The sequence below is a fragment of the Lissotriton vulgaris genome, chromosome 1_2, assembly GCF_964263255.1.
Source record: "Lissotriton vulgaris chromosome 1_2, aLisVul1.2, whole genome shotgun sequence".
Lineage (NCBI taxonomy): Eukaryota > Metazoa > Chordata > Amphibia > Caudata > Salamandridae > Lissotriton > Lissotriton vulgaris.
Window position 1 is genome coordinate 172293476 of NC_141686.1, and position 22853 is coordinate 172316328.

Consider the following 22853-nt stretch of genomic DNA (forward strand, 5'->3'; position numbering starts at 1 on the left):
ACCTCTTCCTCCTCCTGTTCTAATTCCCCTGACTCAACATTGTAAGGACACTCGCGTCGCCAGTGTCCCACCTCATTACACTGATGGCATCTTGTTGTCTTTTTCAGTGTCGCGATATCCATTCTCGGTCTTGGTCTTTCTTCCTCATCTCTGCTCTGATTATTTTGTTTCCTTGTCGGCGTTCCTGTTCCCTGCTGCCGCTGTTTATCCTTCCCAGCAGCTTGCATTTGCACTAGCATTAACTTTTCTTTAAGCTTCTTTGCCTTAGAGTCTATCTCGTCACTACAATACCTTGCGTATCTCAGAATCTCGTCTAAAGGTTTGTTTTGCCAACAGATCAGATGCTGCTGGATCATTAGGCATATTTCTGGTCTCAATCCGAGGACAAACTTTGAGACAAACTGTCCTATATCCTTGGGATCCATCACATCTAATCCGCTGTACTGCTTGAATGCTTTCAGCAATCGCTCGTAAAACTCATGAACTGTCTCCTTCGGCTCCTGAGTAGTTCGATCTATCTTTACCCAGTCTATGTCTTGCACCGGTACTTTCTCTTTTAGCCATGTTATTACCCTCTCGTATTTTTCCATGACTCTATGAGATGGACCATTCGTCCTGGCTTCTCTCGTTGGCTCACAAGTGGGCCAGTCAACACTAAGCTTGCACGCCGTCCACAAGTCTCCGGGTACTACGATATCGAACAGTGTGTTCAAATCGATCCACAGTACCTTCGAGATCTTCACGAATCTTTCTACCTGCTTGTACCACTCAACAGGGTTATCCCTAAGCTTTGGGAAGGAATTGGTAAATGCCGCCAAATCCCCCCTACTCCAGGGCACATGAACGTAGTTTCCATTCGCGATTTCTCGCAACGGGAAGGCTTCCATTCTCATCAAGTCTGCGTCCTGGGACTTCTCAAGCACACTCCGTCTGACGGAGCCCTTCTTGGACCATCTTTCCTCCCATCTATCCAGATCTCTCCATATCCTGATACTTATGATCAATTCCCTTATGTGAACCTTCAGCGCGATCGTTCTACGGTCATCCAAATCCTGATCCGTGCATGTTAGCCTATGGTTGCTCTGTAAAGCCCTAGTTCGTGACAGGTCTACCATGTACCTGTTTGCCAAATTAGATAAGTTCTCATGAGCTGACCTCGCTCTTCGAGTAATATCTTTCGATAAGAACAATATCTCATCTGGTGTATACGAGGCTAATCTCTCTAATGACACTGTACCATCAATCAATTCATCCAGATCTGCCTTCAAACTCATTACGTCAAGTCGTTTTGCTTTTATTTCCGCTTTCAGCATCTCAGTTCTGTGTTCTTCTCTCATATCTCTCTCCCCTCCACTATGCGCCCTACGCCTGAGCACAGGTGAGTTATGAGGAGCTCTGCTTCCTTCTCTTCGTTCCCACCCCTCGAGATCCCAAGCCTTTCCGTCCTCACGTGGGGTATGGTGGAATAATGCTCTATCCTCCGACCCTACATTCCGTCTTCTAGGCTCGGTCTCTCCGGCTATGAGATAGGATTCACCGTTCTGCTCTAACCCATTATAACCTGCTGGTTGTCTGGTGTCGCTTAATAAACGATAAGGACCTTCATGGCTCCCCATGCTCCCGCGATCTCTTTCGTGATCACCGGATGGATGGCGAGACGTTTCGCGACTCCCTATATTTTCATGACTCCGACCGCTATCACCAGATGCATGTCGAGACGCTTCGCGACTCTCCATGTTTCCGTGACTCCAATGTCTCGCCTCCTCACCCGGGGCATGGTGTGTGCACCTAAAGGTATTCCGGTACTCCTGTGTCCTACGTTCCCCTTCACTGAAGGTGACGCGAGGCACTTCGCCACACCCTGTACTTCTATCTTCGCATATTAGCCTATTGCTGTTATCAGTAGGACAAATGTCTCTTCTGCTTTCTTGACTTCCTCTCTCCCACTCGGGGCTGCTTTCACCCGCTCCACAATGAGAGAGAATCTTGTTATCCTGCTCTCTCCACTCGGATCCCGTTTCTAAACTTCTATTCCGCGCTTCTTCGGCAGCGTCCCATTCTCTCAGGTATTCCCTTAATTCCTTATGGGTTTTCGGTTTAGGACCCCTCAAATCCATTGACCCTCTTCGACCTCGCTGTTCTACTCTGGGACCCGTTGCAGAATCTAATGGGGTACTCCGACTTATTGGTGCTCGTATTTGCCTGTGGGTATTCATTGTGGCATTCCTATTCTCTGCTCCTTCACTGTCCCATCGCGCCTGTTCATCCTGCTGGACCCCTTCCGGGTTGTAGATTGACACAATAGGGCCTATGGTGACCGGGACCTGTAAAGCGTCCGGCATTTGGTACGACCTAGCGCATTGCGTCTCTGGAGCCTTCTGGACCACAAATCTTCCCACTACTCTCTGTTCTGAACTAATTTGGGGTATCTCCTTAGCCTTGGTAGCGTCCCACTCTGTTACTGGGATCGACTTATATTCCCCCCACCTAGTTCCGTCTGTCTGCGGCAATATGGGACTTGCAAGTTCCCCACTGTACGGAGGTGGTCTGTCTGTCAATAGCCTCTCTAGCAGTTCCTCCTCCGACTCGCTTTCCTCATCTTCCTGTTCTAGAGGTTTCTTTTCTCCCGCAACTTCCAACATCGGGTACAGTTTATCTGCTTCTATCTTCTGCACCCTCCATTTCTTAGCTTCATCGTCCCATTTAGCATCCTGCACCGCCTTTACCGATCTTCTCACCCTTTCTTGGCGCCTCTTTACGCCCCTTTCGTGTGCTGTTCTAAACCACACACCAAGAGCTTCGAATTGTGTTGGCCTCGGTAGAGGTCTCATTGAAAGCATCGTCGCCTTCAGTTGATTCAACACTTCTAATTTAAACGTTCCAAATCTTGGAAACGCCAGTTCTTTTTGCCCTTCAGTTAGCCTGTGCCACTCGGAAATCCATAATATCGAGTGTAAGCCTACATTGACTGCCATATGATATGCTGGTGTGCCTTCTGGTGGAGCTTCTTCTCCGGCATGTAAATTTCTCCTTTTCTTTTTAAAGATTTTTCCTAAACCCTTAAAACACTTCATTTTGATCACGTATGATATTTCTTACTTATTTGCGTCTTGATAACAACCACCAATCCCTGTGCGACTCTCGCTAATCCGCCTATCCCAGCACAGTTCTATGCCAACCGACCAATCTCAGCGCTGCTTTACGCTGACGTCACTTCTATTTTCTTCAGCAGCTTCCCTCGTCTCTCAACTCGTTTCACGATCTCACATGCGTTTTCATTCATACATCGAAAAATGACTACTTCCGTCCAAGCGATCACTTTTCTCTGACTGTACGGCCACAGTCTAACTGTAATTGCTACCTCAACTGGCACAGCGTCTTTCCTCTTACGGTCGGACACTTGCCTCAACTGATAGGTTACTTACACACAGTAAACGTACGACCAGCGTCCGTTACTCATTCACTCACACATACACTCCCCCTATCATCGGTCTGTCGGGAAATCAATGGTACCTCATGACCCCCTTTCAACGGTAGACAAATTACTCTGGGTGTTCGATACACCCGAACCACTTAAGTCCTCTTGGACATAAGATTTCATCCGGTTGCGCGCTCTCACAACCTTCCCCCAATCACACTACAGGCATTCAACTCCGCTTGACATTACAACACAGGAACAACATAAAACACCGCAATCTTACAACGCATGACCCTTATACTCACTCTCGACCGATTCTGCTGCTTTTCTCTCGACGCACCATCAGCACCGTCTTCGGCTGCGATTCTTCTTCTGGTCGACGATGACTAGGGACCTTGGGGTAAACTAACCTGGCCTAGGTCGTCTTCCTCAAGAAGATAACCATCATTACTCTGCTACCAACTGCGGGGAATGAGATTTTGGTATCAATTTATGGGTATGATAAGTTTAATAAAGAATCCCATTCGTCTGTTTTGGACCGCTCTTATCTGTCATTGAGGAAAGGACCACCCCCGCCTTGGTTAGACAAACCCCATTAACTGACGCCACTCTGAAGAACCACTTACAACTGATAAAGTTTTAAGAGTTTATATAAAGATTAATTTGAATACGATACAATCCACTCAGGATAAAACCTCAAAGTATACAATTTACAAAATCAACTTCAATATCAGGCTCTTAAGCTTCGGTGTGAAGTGGTTCCTTCTGCGTCATCTGCAGTAAGATAAAGCAATCATCAAGTTAATCTGTCCCTACTCTATACTAAATGTCAACCCTACTTCGCCAGCTTCTTCCCTAAAAAGGTGTCAGCAGTTTGACTTCCAAAGAAGTTCAAACTCTCTTTAGCCTCTAAAGGAAATCTTAAGTTTTCAGAAGCAGTACCCTATCTGCCTACCCATCCGCTCTCTAAGGGTCCTCGGCCTACTGCTCCCTTGCGCTCTGATGTCCTAGCGCATCTGCTCAAGGCATCTACCCTTCGCCCTTGTTCTGAGCAATTCGTCTCGCTGTTCCTAATCTCCCAATTGCCAATTGCTCTTCCCTGATTGCTCTGATTGCTCTCTCCTCCCCGGGGTGCTGTCCCTAAAATACACAATCACAGTGTGGGTGGAACGCCCCTTGACGCCCACCACGGACTTCCCCCGATGATGTCAACTTCCTGCTTCTTCCATTGGTCCGTTCCTTGCGTCGCTCGTTAAGTTGACCCTTCTCCTTTCGATGTCATCTTCATCATCTCCTCGTCGACATTTATTGACTCTTTCGGCTCAAGTGTCATAGGAACTTGGACAAGGCCTTAACTTATCTGTACACTTCTTAACCTTCTAGATCATGTGAATGGTCTTGTCAAAACATAGTCCACTTCAACATATGCCTCTCCTCACGTTCGAGCAACAAGTTCCGTCCGGCATTGTCACCTTAAATCTAACAAGTGCTAGACTTCTCGGCTCTCACGTCCACATCAAGCTATTTACAACTTTTACAAACCCTCTAAATTACATTCTCGTGACTATGCTCCTTCGAACTCTTGGTCAGTCAGGTTACAAACACAAATGACCTAAACTCTTCCAGCATTCCTACAGAAACTCTCTATACAGTATAACCTTTGGCCTACATTTATATATTCGTACTTTTAACAAACGCCCTAATTATACTTAAATACATTCTGCATCAAAATATATAATATATAGAATACAACTGTATAGAATATAACTTATGCATTCTCCTTGGTTACATTATCATGTGCGTTTATGCTTTTCCACATTACATTTCTCGCCGCTTCTCCTATTTAGAGTTACACATATACGCGAATTCTACTGTGTACGTTCTACATTTCTTAAGCATTTCTACATTTCTACATATACCCATCATGTATACAGGCCTTCTAAATCTAATGCATTTTAACATGTGAATACATTTACATTTCCTATAGCATGTTATCATATTCGTTGGCTTTATGTTATAATTGTCAACTTTACATTACGATATACGCTTCATTCCTACGTTTATAACATATACGTCCAAATATGACTACGATATACTCTGCATTCAAATTGCGCTCTCTCAGTATTAGCAAGGCGGTTTACACGTGCAGAGCAAGAGTTAGAAGAAATGTGCCGCCTATCACATGATAGTTTGCAAGCACAATTTGTAAACAAGCATTGGCAAATGTTCACAAAATGCTCAATGTCCTTCGATGCTTGTCATTAAACCCATGTATTCCAATAATGCGATTATCTTTAAACCAATGTATTCCAACAATGTGACTGACAATTCACAAAAACAAGCCACATGTTAAACAGCAGGCAGTGAATCCTTGAAATAGTGCTTAGGTTTTTCGCAACATCTGGAATATGCATGGATCCACAAAATTCCATCCAGCCAGCTTTCCCCAAAGTTTCTCAATAAAAATGGTATCTCACTTATGTGGGTAGGCCTAAAGCCTGCAACAGGAAACAGGCCAAAATACAACATGGACCCACCACACTTTAACAGATAAAAGGGACCCTTTTTTGGCAAAATGCCTACCTGTGGATTTTAAACCCTGCCTCAACCGGCACCTTGGGAAACCCAGCAAACCTATACATTTTAAGAAACTAGACACCCAGGGATAGCCAGGGATGGGTGACTTGTGTGGTTTTTACCAGGTTCTGTTACCCAGAATCCCTTGCAAACCTCACACTTAGCTAAATAAAAATTCTAACAATTCTGTGATGGAAAGTTCTGGAATCTGCGTGGAACCACAAAAGTCCACCCACCCCCTATTTCTCAAAGTCTTTTGATAAAAAAGGGTAGCTCACGTGTGTTGGTAGGTTTAGTATCTGCAACAGGAAACAGGCCAAAACGCAACATGGACACACCACGCTTTTACAGTGAAAATGTACCCTTTTTTTGCAATGTGCCTAGCTGTGGATTTTAAAACCTAGCTCAACCGCCTCCTAAGGAAACATAGCAAAACTATACTTTTTTTAAAACTAAACACCCAGGGCAGGGAAATCCAGGATGGGGTAACTTGTGTGGCTCTCACCAGGCTCTGTTACACAGAATCCCTTGCAAACCTCAAACTTAGTTTAAAAAAACACATTTTCTTCACATTTCTGTGATAGAAAGTTCTGGAATCTGCGTATTCCACGAAATTCTACCCACCTAGCATTCCCCAAGTTTCTCAATAAAAATGGTACCTAACTTGTGTGGGTAGGCCTAGTGGCTGTGACACGAAACAGGCTGAAATGCAACATGGACACACCACATTTTTACAGTAAAAATTGACCCTTTTTTTGCAAAGTGCCTAGCTGTGGAATTTGAACCCTAACTCTGGCAGCACCTAGGGAAACCTCTAAAACCTAAACATTTGTGAAAACTATACACCATGGGGAGATCAGGATGGGGTGACTTGTTTGGCTCTCACTAGACTCAGTTACCTAGAATCCTTTGTAAACTGCAAACTTTCTAAAAAAAAACACATTTTCCTCACGTTTCTGTGATAGAAATTTCTGGAGTCTGTGTGGATCCACACACTTCCACCACCACCGCATTCCCCAAAGTTTTCAGATATAAATGGTACCTCACTTGTGTGGTTAGGCCCAGTGCCCGTGACAGGAAAGAGCCCACAACGCAACGTGGATACATCACATTTTTCCACTGAAAACTGACCTTTTTTTTTGCAAATTGTTTAGCTGTGGATTTGGAACCATAGCTCAGCCGGCCCCTAAGGAAACCTTGCAAACCTGTACATTGTTTTAAACTAAACACCTAGAGGAATCTGGGATGGGGTGACTTGTGCGGCTCTTACCAGGTTCTGTTACCCAGCATCCCTTGCAAACCACAAACTTAGTCAAAGAAAAACATTTTCTCACATTTCTGTAATGGAAAGTCCCGGAATCTGTGTAATCCACAAAACTGCACCCACCCAGCATTCCCCAAAGTCTCTCAATAAAAATGGTACCTCATTTGTGTGGGTAGGTCTAGTGCCTGTGACAGGAAACAGGCCAAAATGCAACATGGACACACTACATTTTTACAGTAAAAATGTACCCTTTTTTTGCAAAGTTCCTAGCTCTGGAGTTTGAACCCTAACTCTGGCAGCACCTAGGAGAACCTAGAAAACCTAAACCTTTGTGAAAACTAGACACCCAGGGGAATTCAGGATGGGGTGACTTGTTTGGCTCTCACTAGATTCTGTTAGCCAGCATCCCTTGCAAACCTCAAACTTAGGAAGAAAAAAAAACAATGTTCCTCTTATTTCTGTGATGGAAAGTTCTCGAATCTGCATGGATCCACAAACTTCCACCTATCTCACATTTCCCAGAGTCTTCCATCAAAAATGGTACCACACTTGTGTGAGTAGGCCTAGTGCCTGAAACAGGAAATGGGCCAAAACGCTACGCGGACACACCACATTTTTACAGTGAAAATAAACCCTTTTTTCGCAAAGTGCCTAGCTGTGGATTTTTAACCCTAGCTTTGTCGACACCTAAGGAATCCTGGCACACCTATACATTTTTAAAAACTAGACACCATTGGGAATTCAGGATGGAGTGACTTGTGTGGCCCTCACCAGGCTCTGTTACTGAGAATCCATTGCAAACCTCAAACTTTGTAAAATGAAAAACACTTTCCACACGTTTCTGTGATAGAAATTTCTGGAGTCTGCATGGATCCATAAACTTCCACCCACCCCGCATTTCCCAAAGTTTCCAGATATAAATGGCACCTCACTTGTGTGGTTGGGCCCAAAGCCCGTGACAGGAAGCAGCCCACAATGCAATGGGGACACATCACATTTTTCTAGTGCAAACTGACCTTTTTTTTGTCTAGCTATAGATAATGAGCCCTACCTCCTAAGGAAACCTAGCAAACATGTAAATTTGTTTAAACACCAGGAGCAACCCAGGATGGGTTGACTTGTGTGACTCTCACCAGGTTCTCTTACCCAGAATCCCTTGCAAACCTCAGATTTTATAAAATACAACACATTTTTCTCACATTTCTGTGATGTACTGGAATCTGCATAGATCCACAAATGTCCACCTACCACCACATTCCCCCAAATCTTCTGATAAAAATGGTACCTCACTTATGTGGGTAGGCCTAGTGCCTGAGACAGGAAAAAGGCCAAAATGCAACGAGGAGACACCACATTTTTACAGTGAAAACTGACTTTTTTTTTGCAAAGTTCCTAGCTATAGATTTTGAACCCTAGCTCTGGCGGCACCCATGGAAACCTAGCAAACCTATACATTTTTGAAAAATAGATACCCAGGGATCTTCACGATTGGGAGGCTAGTGTGGCTCTCACCAGATTCTGTTACCCAGAATCTGTTGCAAACCTCAATTTTTCTAAAACAAAACACATTTCCTCACATTCCTGTGATGGAAAGGTCTGGAATCTGCGTGGATCCACAAACTTCCTCTAACCCGCCATTCCCCAAAGTTTCTCAATACAAACTGTACATCACTTGTGTGGGTAGGCCAAGTGCCTACGGCAGGAAGGGGCCCATAACGTATTGTGGAGACAAATTTACCTACCACAAAACAACCTGATTTTGCAAGGAGGGGCACATGGTTTTGTGGCCTGGGCTTGGCGGCCATCTAGGAAATCCTACCAAACTCACACATTTCTGGAAATTAGACACCGAGGGTAGTCTAGGGATGTATGGCTTGCATGCACCTCCCATCGTTTTCCTACCAAGAATCCCCTGCAAACCTCAAATTTAGCTGAAAGAATCATATTTTTCACACATTTCTGGATGGGATCACCGTGCCAGCACAAACACAGTGTTCACCTAAGTCTCCTGAGTAAAGTGATACCTCACTTGTGTGGGTGGGCCAAGAACCTCTTACTGGAAAGGGCCAGAAACATAGGGATTAAAGGTATAGCACAGCAAGTGTTAAGGTTTTCAAAAATAAGTTTTTAGCCGATTCTGCATTGGACAGCCACACAGTGAGGTATCATTTTACTGACGAGCACCGTGGCGTAGGACGTCTTCCAGCCATCCTGTGCATGAAACAGGTTAAAAGCCCAACTCAATGGTGAATTTAGATGTTTAATACATATGGACGAAAAGTAATTAAATACAATTTTTTTCTAAATAATGCTGTATCAATTAGTGCTGTATCAAATGAAACATAAATTAAACAATTATATTAGTGTTTGATTGATTTGCATCTGCCATTGATTGTTTATCCAGTTGAACCCTGAAACTGTACATACCTGAAAGAAATAACTTGCCATATTTAAAAGGGGTTCATAAAATAACAGCAATAGCTACTTCAGTCTATTGCAAGAGCTCTGAGATTTCAACCAATTGTACTTAGACAATTACAAGTCTGCTTTCCCTTTTTAAATGTAAATCGCTGCTTGGCTTTTTCCTTCAAGTCACTGTGCTCTTTTAAGGTCCTCTTGCTTCAGAATAAAGCTTAGAGCGAGTTCAGTCTTTAAAGTAAATAAAAAGAGCTCGTACCGTGTTCAGGGTCTTTAAATAAACATTACCGAGTCTTTAGATGGGTTGCTTAGCAACCGTTTGTTGATCTGTTTTCTTTCCTCTTTTCAGGATTCAAGAAATGCAGAAGCTTTAGGAGCAGAAGCGTCGAAGCGGAAGAGGAACCGGCCGGATCCCTTGTGCGGAGACGCCTTTGCTGGGGACTGGGAGCTGAGAAGTGCAGGAAGAATCCAATAGTCGAGCCCAAGCGGAGACAGGTGAGCGCTGAGAATGGGAAGCGAAGCACTGGGGAAAGGCTGTAGGGTTTAGTCTTTAGAGCAGCTAAGTCTGCACTTGTCCAGAGACTGCTCTTGCTTTGTGCTTAGCATGTGTATTAGCAAGGCGGTTTACACGTGCAGAGCAAGAGTTAGAAGACATGTGCCGCCTATCACATGATAGTTTGCAAGCACAATTTGTAAACAAGCATTGGCAAATGTTCACAAAATGCTCAATGTCCTTCGATGCTTGTCATTAAACCCATGTATTCCAACAATGCGATTATCTTTAAACCAATGTATTCCAACAATGTGACTGACAATTCACAAAAACAAGCCACATGTTAAACAGCAGGCAGTGAATCCTTGAAATAGTGCTTAGGTTTTTCGCAACATCTGGAATATGCATGGATCCACAAAATTCCATCCAGCCAGCTTTCCCAAAAGTTTCTCAATAAAAATGGTATCTCACTTACGTAGGTAGGCCTAGAGCCTGCAACAGGAAACAGGCCTAAAAACAACATGGACCCACCACACTTTAACAGAGAAAAGGGACCCTTTTTTGGCAAAGTCCCTACCTGTGGATTTTAAACCCTACCTCTGCCGGCACCTTGGGAAACCCAGCAAACCTATACATTTTAAAAAACTAGACACCCAGGGATAGCCAGGGATGGGTGACTTGTGTGGTTTTTACCAGGTTCTGTTACCCAGAATCCCTTGCAAACCTCACACTTAGCTAAATAAAAATCCTAACAATTCTGTGATGGAAAGTTCTGGAATCTGCGTGGAACCACAAAAGTCCACCCACCCCCTATTTCTCAAAGTCTTTTGATAAACAAGGGTAGCTCACGTGTGTTGGTAGGTTTAGTATCTGCAACAGGAAACAGGCCCAAACGCAACATGGACACACCACGCTTTTACAATGAAAATGTACCCTTTTTTTGCAATGTGCCTAGCTCTGGATTTTAAAACCTAGCTCAACCGCCTCCTAAGGAAACATAGCAAAACTATACTTTTTTTAAAACTAAACACCCAGGGCAGGGAAATCCGGGATGGGGTAACTTGTGTGGCTCTCACCAGGCTCTGTTACACAGAATCCCTTGCAAACCTCAAACTTAGTTTAAAAAAAACACATTTTCTTCACATTTCTGTGATAGAAAGTTCTGGAATCTGCGTATTCCACGAAATTCTACCCGCCCAGCATTCCCCAAAGTTTCTCAATAAAAATGGTACCTAACTTGTGTGGGTAGGCCTAGTGGCTGTGACACAAAACAGGCTGAAATGCAACATGGACACACCACATTTTTACAGTAAACATTGACCCTTTTTTTGCAAAGTGCCTAGCTGTGGAATTTGAACCCTAACTCTGGCAGCACCTAGGGAAACCTCTAAAACCTAAACATTTGTGAAAACTATACACCCAGGGAAGATCAGGATGGGGTGACTTGTTTGGCTCTCACTAGACGCAGTTACCCAGAATCCTTTGTAAACTGCAAACTTTCTAAAAAAAAACACATTTTCCTCACGTTTCTGTGATAGAAATTTCTGGAGTCTGTGTGGATCCACACACTTCCACCACCACCGCATTCCCCAAAGTTTCCAGATATAAATGGTACCTCACTTGTGTGGTTAGGCCCAGTGTCCGTGACAGGAAAGAGCCCACAACGCAACGTGGATACATCACATTTTTCCACTGAAAACTGACCTTTTTTTTTGCAAATTGTTTAGCTGTGGATTTGGAACCATAGCTCAGCCGGCCCCTAAGGAAACCTAGCAAACCTGTACATTGTTTTAAACTAAACAGCTAGAGAAATCTGGGATGGGGTGACTTGTGCGGCTCTTACCAGGTTCTGTTACCCAGCATCCCTTGCAAACCACAAACTTAGTCAAAGAAAAACATTTTCTCACATTTCTGTAATGGAAAGTCCCGGAATCTGTGTAATCCACAAAACTGCACCCACCCAGCATTCCCCAAAGTCGCTCAATAAAAATGGTACCTCATTTGTGTGGGTAGGTCTAGTGCCTGTGACAGGAAACGGGCCAAAATGCAACGTGGACACACTACATTTTTACAGTAAAAATGTACCCTTTTTTTGCAAAGTTCCTAGCTCTGGAGTTTGAACCCTAACTCTGGCAGCACCTAGGGGAACCTAGAAAACCTAAACCTGGGAGGAGCTTCGCGGGCGACCAAGATGGCCGCGTAAGCTCGGAGCTCCGTGGACCGTCCGATCCACCGCAACTATCCTGCTTGAAATCCTGGTCCACGTTGGTGGCACTGTAATGCTGACGGCCTACTGAGGCGGGGACTGCAATCGGCTTCCAAATCGGTGACTCCTTTGCAAAGTTACGTCGAGCTGAACTCCGCTCCGTGACGGTGCCATTGTCCATCCGGACTTCGTCACTTCGCCACTTCGCTCGACCGGACTACACGGGCCCTGCCTGCCATCTCCTTGGTAAAGACACTGCGCACTTGCCTTGCCCTCGTCGACCTGATTGTGACTTTTTGATCCGACCGCCTCTCGGCTGTGGACCCTGACCTGCGGCCGCCTGTCCTTTGTTCTCGAGAACCCATCATGGCGGGCAGAGGCGATCCGGAAAGGGCATCAAATAAAGGTGGTCGGGGCAAACCGCAGACACAGAACAACCGCATGGAGCGGTATGTGAACCTCAAGTCGCCACCTACGTCGGGGGCCATCTCCAAATGGACCCCAGTGACTGGCCCGCCGGACGGCTCGGATCCTACCCTCGTGGACATCATGGGTGCCATCACCAGCCTCCGTGCCGATGTACAGCAGCAGCACGAGACTCTGTCCCATAAAGTGGACTCCATGGCCATTGATATTTCCCTCATCAGGACCGACTTGGGCAAGACGAACGACCGTGTGAGAGCGCTTTATATCAAGACCACTAGTCTGACCTCGGATGTCTCTGAATTGCAAACTGAGGTCCGGAACCTGCGATCGACTGCCGATCTTTTCTCGAAGCGGCTGGAGGACTTTGAGGGGCGAGCCAGGCGGCAGAACGTCCGTATAGTGGGGGTTCCGGAAGGGTCCGAGAATGGCGCAGCGGACCTGTTTGTGGAAGAATTGGTCAAGACACATCTGGCGCCCTCTGGACTGAGCAATTTCTTTTCAGTGGAACGTGCCCACCGTGTGCCAGGGGGTCCACCTAAAACGGGGGCGACGCCGCGACCAATTGTGGCGCGCCTTCTCAACTTCAGAGATCGGGATGCGATCCTCCAGGCATCCAGATCGCACGGGCCACTACACTATCAGAATGCGGAGGTGCATTTCTACCCGGATTTCACCAGGCTGGTACAACGCCAACGGTTGAGCTACGCGGGAGTCAAGAGACGCCTCAGGGACATGGGTCTCAAGTACTCTATGCAATTCCCAGCGAAGCTCCGTGTGGAACTCAAGGGCCGTGCCTACTTTTTTGACTATCCGGAGAATGTGAGCGAGTGGCTGGACACTGTAACACCAGAGCGGGCTGAGCATGAGGAAGATGTCGGAAGCGCCTCGGGCGGAGCGGAGCGGCAAGAATGAACTGGGAGCCGGAGCTACCCCTGCCTCGAATGACTGCCGGAATGGTGTTTTTGGTGTGACTAATCTCTCCTCTATTTTCATGGTGGGTGGCGGGACGATTTCACGGGGATTCCTTACTCCTCTGGGTCTTCTGTAGAGTAGTTAATGGGGCGACAGGCACACTGCTGGTTGGGGGGGCTTTTTAGTCTAATGCAGGGGTGCAGGGTGGGGGGTTGGTTGGGCACAGTTCTGTTTTGTTTTGTGTTTCTTTTTCCTTCTCTTTTGTGGCAAATGGACAATGGCGATCCTGGACTTTTATTGATGCAAGTGTCTTTGGGTGATGGGTGGGGCGGGCAGTGGAGGGATGAGGGGTAGGGTGTTGAAAATTCTCAGTTGGAATGTTAACGGGTTGGGTGATCGCATCAAGAGAGGGGTGGTTATACAACTGGTTAAACGGCATATGCCAGATGTTGTACTTCTTCAGGAGACGCACTTGGTGGGCAACGCCTGTAAAGCCCTGAATCGCAAAGGATATAAAATGGTGGCGCATTCGGGGTTCTCTTCCGGCTCCAGGGGGGCGGGAATTCTTGTGCGTGCATCCCTTCCCCTAGAGATAGAGACCACCTTGATTGATGATAGGGGGAGGTACGCCGCCGTGGCTGGGAGATGGGAAGGGCGTTCCCTTACGTTGTTGTCTGTGTACGTCCCCCCAGGGCTCCAGTCTAGTACTTTTCAGGACCTTGGTGGTGCCATCTTGTCTATGCCGGCTGGTCGTTTGATTGTGGGGGGTGACTTTAATTCGGTTTGCTCTGGTCTCCTTGATCGTCAACCGCCTCGCGACCTACGTGGGCCACAGAGGTGGCTGCCGTCCTTCCTTGAGTCTACTGGGCTGGTGGATGCGTGGCGGCTCTTGCACCCCACGCTCCGTCAATTTTCTTTCCTGTCGGGCGCGCACGGGAGTCTCTCGCGTATCGATTATGTCCTTACGCGGGCTTCGGACGCGCTTGCCGTGTCCGAGGCCCGCTTTCTTGCTCGGGGCGTTTCCGACCACTCCCCGCTATGGGTCTCCTTTGACTTTGGAGTGACTCTGTCGAAGCGCCCGGCTGCAGTCAATCCATGGTATTTCCGTGATTTCAAGACCCGCTCCCTCCTGGCCAAATCTATTGATCTATACTTCTCCGAGAATGTGGGCTCGGTGGAGTCGGCCGTTACACTGTGGGAAGCTTTTAAGACGGTGCTCCGTGGCGAGGCCCAGGCACTAATCGCTGCTACCCGTCGTGACAGAGACTCAGATATGCTGACTATTGAGCAGGAAGTGTTACGCCTCGAGGCCCAATTGGGATCCGATCCGGACCCCTTGGTCCTCCACAATCTCTCGCTGAAACAAGCGGAGTGCCACGCCCTGGCCACTAATGCCGCTCTTGTCCTGGCCAAGGAACAGCAAGGTCGCATCTACGATGTGGGCGATAAGGCCGGGAAGCTGTTGGCTTGGCTCGACAGAAGAGAGATGGCCAGCCGGGTGGTGCCGGAGCTTCTTGGTGACGACGGTGCGATCCTTACGGATCCCAGCGCCATTGTGGATTCTTTCGCAGACTACTTTCGGGGGGTCTATGAGTCTGCCTCGGACTTCTCGGAGGCGGACTCGACGGCCTTCCTTTCTGATATCGACCTGCCCAGTCTTTCCGAGGAAGAAAGGGAGGACCTGGATAGGGACATCACCGCGGACGAGGTTGATCTTGCGATCCGTTCACTTAATTCCGGCAAGGCCTCCGGGCCTAACGGCATACCAGTGGAACTATATAAAATCCGCTCAGACGCCGTCTCCCCGCATCTCCGTAAGATGTTCCTGGAATCCTTTGAGAGAGGCTCTCTCCCCCTGGACCAACGATTGGCCACCATCGTGGTCATCCACAAGGAGGGCAAACCACGGGACGTTTGTCGTTCTTACCGTCCTATTTCCCTCCTTAATGCGGAGCCCAAGGTCCTTGCCAAACTCTTGGCTAATCGTTTGATTGGAGTCATTGGCGATCTCGTGCACCCCGATCAATCTGGATTCATCCCCCACCGTAACACTGCCCTGAACTTGCGCCGCCTTCATGGGGTTATGGCCCGGGCCCACACTCTTGAAGAGCCGGCTGTGTTGGCGTCCCTGGATGCCACTATGGCCTTTGACTCGCTTGAATGGCCTTACTTGTGGGCGGTTCTGGCCAAACTCGGGTTTGGACCGGTCTTCGTTAGCTGGGTGAAGCTCCTGTATGCGGACCCGATGGCCAATGTTACAGTCAATGGCCGCCTATCGGCGCCATTCCCCCTACGTCGCGGTACCAGACAGGGTTGCCCCCTGTCCCCCCTATTGTTTGCCTTGGCTCTCGAACCCCTTGCAGCGTTGTTGCGTTCACATCCCGATTTGAAGGGTATCGAATGGGCCCCTGGCTTTGAGGACAGGGTCTCCTTGTACGCTGACGACATACTGCTGTACATGTCTTCGCCTGGTAGATCCCTTATTGTGGCCTGTGACGCCATCAAACTCTTTGGGCGGTACTCTGGCCTGGTTATCAACTGGGCCAAGTCCTCTCTATATGTCCTCAAAGGAGATACCCCGCGCCTCCCTAGGGGCTGCGGTATTCAGATTGCTTCGCGCGGTTTCAAATACCTGGGTATCTACATATCCGGTAATGCCAAGCTCCGGTATGACCACAACCTGCTCCCTCCTCTTCAGCGGCTGCGACGTGATGTCGACAGCTGGCGCCATTTGCCACTCTCCCTCCTTGGCCGTGCCGCCCTTTTCAAGATGATGGCTCTGCCCAGATTCCTGTACGCACTACAAAACACGCAAGACCCTGTCCCGGCCCGCTACTTCCGTGAGATCGAAGGCCTTCTTCGTAATCTCCTCTGGGAGGGTCGCCCCCGCGTCGCCCTCCACAAACTCACACTCCCTTGGTATGATGGGGGCATTGCCCTCCCCGATGTGCGCCGTTATTATTGGTCGTCGCAGCTAGCTGCCCTGAACCATGGGTTCTACGGCCCAGTGGTGAACCCCGGATACGCCATGGATAGGTGGCTGACGGGCGGCGGTAATTACTACCGTGCCCTGTATTCCAAATCCTTCGACCGCAAGTTAACGGGCCCCACCCGGACGGCAGTCCGCACCTGGAAGGCGGTTACCAAGGCGCAAGGATGGCAGGGCAGGCTCACGAGGTTCACTCCCCTCTTTGACTCCGACATCCTGGGTAGACTGTGGCACACCAAGGGTTTTGATAAGTGGGACCTCATTGGCATCAGCAGGGTTGAGGACATGCTCTCTAGGGGTTTGATTAAGACCTTCCCCCAGTTACAAGCTGAGTACCAGCTGGGCGCGACGGAGTTCTTCCGTTATGCGCAGCTGAGACATGCGCTGCTTTCGGCCTCTCCGCCGGACGGCGTCATTCCCGAAAGTTCCCCGCTGGAAGATAGGATCCTGGATGGGCATATGCCAGACAGTGCAATTTCCCTCTCGTACAAGAAGTTGATTAATACACGCACAGACCTCCTCCTTGGCTTGAGAGATCAGTGGGGGGCGGATGGCCTTGAGTTGGACGACGAGGATTGGCAGAGTGCGGTTTCCTCTCCTAAGGAGGTTGCCATTTCTTCCCGTCTTCGCCTCGTACAGTTTAAGGTCCTGCACCGGGTGTACGTGACAGGGCCCCGATTGATGCGTATGGGTTTCTCACCTGACGGTCTCTGCCGCAGGGGCTGTGGGGCTCCTGCCACTTTCCTACATATCCTCTGGGACTGCCCGGTGATCGCCTCCTACTGGAGAAGGGTTCACCGAGTGATGGCGGAGGTTACTGGCGTGGCTTCCCAGGCGGAGGCCCGTCGATGCCTCTTGAATGTATGGGAGCCGTCCGACCACAACGTTGCACAGACTAGGTGGGTCACCCTTGGGAACATGGTGGCGAAGAGGGACATAGCCCAGAGATGGGGTGCGACTGAGGCCCCTCTATTGGTGCAGTGGAAGGCCAACATGGACTGGTGTATGTTTAGGGAAAAGACAGTCTATGTGGCCAGAGGGAAACCCCGGACTTGGACAAAAATTTGGGGAGCATGGAACGAATATAGGGGAGATGTGTGTCACCCGCCTGAACCAATTGATCAACATGATACCGTTTCTCCCTGACCTGTGACGCCAACTGAGCATTAATGTAATTCTTTCTCCTGATACCTTCCCCCGCCCCCCTCCTTCCCATCCTGCAATCTGCCTTTCTTTAGTGTTTTCCTGCCTTATTCCCTACCCATCCCTGACACCCAGCGTCACATTTTATACACTGCCACTTTCGCGCCCGCGGGCGCCTGTTGTTGTCTTTAGATCATAAAATTTAACCTTTGATGATTCTGTCTTGATTGTTTGACACTATTGGTCTCCTTTATTCTTGCTGCCTCGCCTCCGGGATGTCAGGCTGAATAGCTGTGTGTTCTGGTCTCAATAAAGGTTTTCAAAAATTTAAAAAAAAAAAAAGAAAACCTAAACCTTTGTGAAAACTAGACACCCAGGGGAATTCAGGATGGGGTGACTTGTTTGGCTCTCACTAGATTCTGTTACCCAGAATCCCTTGCAAACCTCAAACTTTCTTAAAAAACACATTTTCCTCATGTTTCTGTTATGGAAATTCCTGCGGTCTGCGTGGATCCACAAACTTCCACCCACCCCGCATTCCCCAAAGTTTCCAGATATAAATGGTACCTCACTTGTGTGGTTAGGCCCAGTGGCCGTCACAGGACAGAGCCCACAATGCAATGTGGATACATCACATTTTTCCACTGAAAACTGACCTTTTTGTTGCAAATTGTCTAGCTGTGGATTTTGAACCCTAACTCAGCCGGCCCCTGAGGAAACCTAGCAAACCAGTACATTTTTTTAAACTAAACACCCAGAGGAATCCAGGATGGGGTGACTTGTGTGGCTCTGACCAAGTTCTGTTAGCCAGCATCCCTTGCAAACCTCAAACTTAGGAAGAAAAAAAAAAGTTCCTCTTATTTCTGTGATGGAAAGTTCTCGAATCTGCATGGATCCACAAACTTCCACCTATCTCACATTTCCCAAAGTCTTCCGTCAAAAATGGTACCACACTTGTGTGAGTAGGCCTAGTTCCTGAAACAGGAAATGGGCCAAAACGCTACGTGGACACACCACATTTTTACAGTGAAAATAAACCCTTTTTTTCGCAACGTGCCTAGCTGTGGATTTTCAACCCTAGCTTTGTCGGCACCTAAGGAATCCTGGCACACCTATACATTTTTAAAAACTAGACACCATTGGGAATTCAGGATGGGGTGACTTGTGTGGCCCTCACCAGGCTCTGTTACTGAGAATCCATTGCAAACCTCAAACTTTGTAAAATGAAAAACACTTTCCACACGTTTCTTTGATGGAAATTTCTGGAGTCTGCATGGATCCATAAACTTCCACCCACCCCGCATTTCCCAAAGTTTCCAGATATAAATGGCACCTCACTTGTGTCGTTGGGCCCAATGCCCGTGACAGGAAGCAGCCCACAATGCAATGGGGACACATCACATTTTTCTAGTGCAAACTGACCTTTTTTTTTGTCTAGCTATAGATAATGAGCCCTACCTCCTAAGGAAACCTAGCAAACATGTAAATTTGTTTAAACACCAGGAGCAACCCAGGATGGGTTGACTTGTGTGACTCTCACCAGGTTCTGTTACCCAGAATCCCTTGCAAACCTCAGATTTTGTAAAATACAACACATTTTTCTCACATTTCTGTGATGTACTGGAATCTGCATAGATCCACAAATGTCCACCTACCCCCACATCCCCCCAAATCTTCTGATAAAAATGGTACCTCACTTGTGTGGGTAGGCCTAGTGCCTGAGACAGGAAAAAGGCCAAAATGCATTGAGGAGACACCGCATTTTTACAGTGAAAACTGACTCTTTTTTTTGCAAAGTTCCTAGCTATAGATTGTGAACCCTAGCTCTGGCGGCACTCGTGAAAACCTAGCAAACCTATACATTTTTGAAAAATAGATACGCAGGGATCTTCACGATTGGGTGGCTAGTGTGGCTCTCACCAGATTCTGTTACCCAGAATCTGTTGCAAACCTCAATTTTTCTAAAACAAAACACATTTCCTCATATTCCTGTGATAGAAAGGTCTGGAATCTGCGTGGATCCACAAAATTTCTCTAACCCACCATTCCTCAAAGTTTCTTAATCCAAACTGTACATCACTTCTGTGGGTAGGCCAAGTGCCTACGGCAGGAAGGGGCCCATAACGTATTGTGGAGACAAATTTACCTAGCACAAAACAACCTGATTTTGCAAGGTGGGGCACATGGTTTTGTGGCCTGGGCTTGGCGGCCATTTAGGAAAACCTACCAAACTCACACATTTCTGGAAACTAGACACCCAGGGTAGTCTAGGGAGGCATGGCTTGCATGCACCTCCCAACGTTTTCCCAACAAGAATCCCCTGCAAACCTCAAATTTAGCTGAAAAAAAATCATATTTTCCACACATTTCTGGGTGGGATCACCGTGCCGGCACAAACACAGCATTCACCTAAGTCTCCTGAGTAAAATGATACCTCACTAGTGTGGTTGGGCCAAGGGCCTCTCACTGGAAAGGGCCAGAAAAATAGGGATTAAAGGTATAGCACAGCAAATGTTAAGGTTTTCAAAAATAAGTTTTTAGCCGATTCTGCATTGGACAGCCACACAGTGAGGTATCATTTTACTGATGAGCACAGTGGCGTAGGACGTCTTCCAGCCATCCTGTGCATGAAACAGGTTAAAAGCCCAACTCAATGGTGAATTTAGATGTTTAATACATATGGAAGAAAAATAATTCAATACAATTTTTTTTCTAAATAATGCTGTATCAATTAGTGCTGTATCAAATAAAACATAAATTGAACAATTATATTAGTGTTTGATTGATTTGCATCTCCCATTGATTGTTTAACCAGTTGAACCCTGAAACTGTACATACCTGAAAGAAATAACTTGCCATCTTTAAAAGGGGTTCATAAAATAACAGCAATAGCTCCTTCAGTCTATGTAAATGTAAATGTGGCGTATTTGTATAGCGCGAACAGTGACCCGGAGGCATCCCGGCGCTTGTACTCCTACCACAAGGGAACCCCTCCTGGCTTTTCCTTGTGGGGTGTCCACTCCTGGGCATGCCATGGTGAAACCAGGCATCCCTTGTGTATCAGGGGGCCTTTGTGGAGACTAAGCAAGCTATTGCCCAGAGTTGCAGCGTGGGACCCATGCTTAGAATCGGCACTGAGGCGAGAATATCCGGTCAGAGGAATTTAAGCCCGAAACCCGCCGAGGCGGGAATCGAACCCTGGTCCCTGGCCAGCGTTTTGCATCAAGGTCTGCCTCTCTAAGCATTGAGCCACACTTATCCACTTATCTATTGCAAGAGCTCTGAGATTTTAACCAATTGTCCTTAGGCAATTACAAGTATGCTTGCCCTTTTTAAATGTAAATTGCTGCTTGGCTTTTTCCTTCAAGTCACTGTGCTCTTTTAGGGTCCTCTTGCTTCAGAAAAAAGCTTAGAGCGAGTTCAGTCTTTAAAGTAAATAAAAAAGAGCTCGTACCGTGTTCCGGGTCTTTAAATAAACATTACCGAGTCTTTAGATGGGTTGCTTAGCAACCGTTTGTTGATCTGTTTTCTTTCCTCTTTTCAGGATTCAAGAAATGCAGAAGTTATAGGAGCAGAAGCGTTGAAGCGGAAGAGGAACCGGCCGGATCCCTTGTGCGGAGACGCCTTTGCTGGGGACTGGGAGCTGAGAAGTGCAGGAAGAATCCAATAGTCGAGCCCAAGCGGAGACAGGTGAGCGCTGAGAATGGGAAGCGAAGCACTAGGGAAAGGCTGGGGGGTTTAGTCTTTAGCGCAGCTAAGTCTGCACGTGTCCAGAGACTGCTCTTGCTTTGTGCTTAGCATGTGTGTTATGTTGTATGTTTCTTTAAGTGCACGAGTTAGAATGTAGAATGATCTTGCAATGTTGATTCCATGTTAGGAGTCATTCTGTGGTAGCAGTTGACACTGAAGACATCGCTTCCCTGGCTCCCACCTGTTTTATTACTTATCTTATTTTACCATTAAATATCCTTTTGCTATACTCGCTTGTCTGGAACTCTTCACTACAATGTGTATTAGCAAGGCGGTTTACACATGCAAAGCAAGAGTTAGAAGATATGTGCAGCCTATCACATGAAAGTTTGCAAGCACAATTTGCAAACAAGCATTGGTAAATTTTCACAAAATGCTCAATGTCCTTCAATGCTTGTCATTAAACCCATGTATTCCAACAATGCGATTATCTTTAAACCAATGTATTCCAACAATTTGACTGACAATTCACCAAAACAAGCCACATGTTAAACAGCAGGCAGTGAATTCTTGAAATAGTGCTTAGGTTTTTCGCAACATCTGGAATATGCATGGATCCACAAACTTCCACCTATCCCACATTTCTCAAAGTCTCCCGATAAAAATGGTACCACACTTGTGTGAGTAGACCTAGTGCCTGCGACAGGAAATGGGCCAAAACGCAACGTGGACACACCTCACTTTTACAGTGAAAATGTACCCTTTTTATGCAAAGTGCCTAGCTGTGGATTTTCAACCCTAGCTCAGTCGGCACCTAAGGAATCCTAGCAAACGTATACATTTTGTTAAAACTAGACACCATGGGGAATCCAGAATCGGGTGACTAGTGTGGCCCTCACCAGGTTCTGTTACTAAGAATCCATTGCGAACCTCAAACGTTGTAAAAAGAAAAACACTTTCCTCACGTTTCTGTGATGGAAATTTCTGGAGTCTGCGTGGATCCACAAACTTTCACCCACCCGCATTCCCCAAAGTTTCCAGATATAAATGGTACCTCACTTGTGTGGTTAGGCCCAATTCACATGACAGGAAGCAGCCCACAATGCAACGGGAACTGACCTTTTCTTTTGTCTAGTTATGGATATTGAGTCCTAGCTCGGCCGGCTCCTAAGGAAACCGAGCAAACCAGTAATTTTTAGGTTTCGACCTCGGCGGGGGCACTGCGAAGCAGTGCCCCTCCCAGTCGAAAGCTATTGTTTACTATATGGGGGACTTCAATCCGCCCCTTCTTTCATTGGCTAGCTCCATAAATGGAGG

General features: G+C 47.1%; 1 protein-coding gene across 1 annotated transcript in view; it reads left to right on the top strand.

Annotated features, from left to right (window-relative positions):
* LOC147734782 (interferon-induced protein with tetratricopeptide repeats 5-like) overlaps positions 1–22853 on the top strand; it is a 104429-nt gene that overhangs the window by 13509 nt on the left and 68067 nt on the right. The window contains exons 3-4 of the mRNA XM_086953063.1: positions 10035–10172; positions 21391–21536. The gene's annotated coding sequence lies outside the window, so the exon portion shown is untranslated. The remainder of the gene's footprint in view (positions 1–10034; positions 10173–21390; positions 21537–22853) is intronic.